The following is a 448-nucleotide window of genomic DNA, read 5'->3' on the forward strand; positions in this document are numbered from 1 at the left end:
AAATCACTGGATGTCCCATTGTCAGGAAGAAGCTTTTGAATGCAAACTGCTGCTGCCAATCCCTGATAACACGGTGGCAGTCCCACTCTCAATGTTATCCAGTTTTGTACTGTATATGCCAGTGGTTGTTTACCTGTTGGTGTGTCTTGCATTAGCACGGCACTCGCAAACCCTGATCTCTCAGCTACATACAGGTGGAATGGTTTAGAATATCTGGATTGCCCAGTGCTGGAGCGAACGAAATCCTGTTTTTAGTGCTTGGAAGGCTCCTTCGGCTTCCTCAGTCCAGTATAACTGGGCTGATTTGACTGCCTGACCTGCTGCTCTTATCATAGCTCGTATGGACTGTTTTTATTGCGTAATCGCAAATCCACGAGCGACTATACCCTGCCATGCCTAGAAATGAGAGCATTTGTCCTACTGTTTTGTGGTTTTGGTATCTTAGCTA

This window comes from Micropterus salmoides, unplaced genomic scaffold, assembly GCF_014851395.1.
Source record: "Micropterus salmoides isolate LMB-PRFRI ecotype aquatic unplaced genomic scaffold, ASM1485139v1 Ms_hic_scaffold_22, whole genome shotgun sequence".
In the NCBI taxonomy this organism is placed as follows: Eukaryota; Metazoa; Chordata; class Actinopteri; order Centrarchiformes; family Centrarchidae; genus Micropterus; species Micropterus salmoides.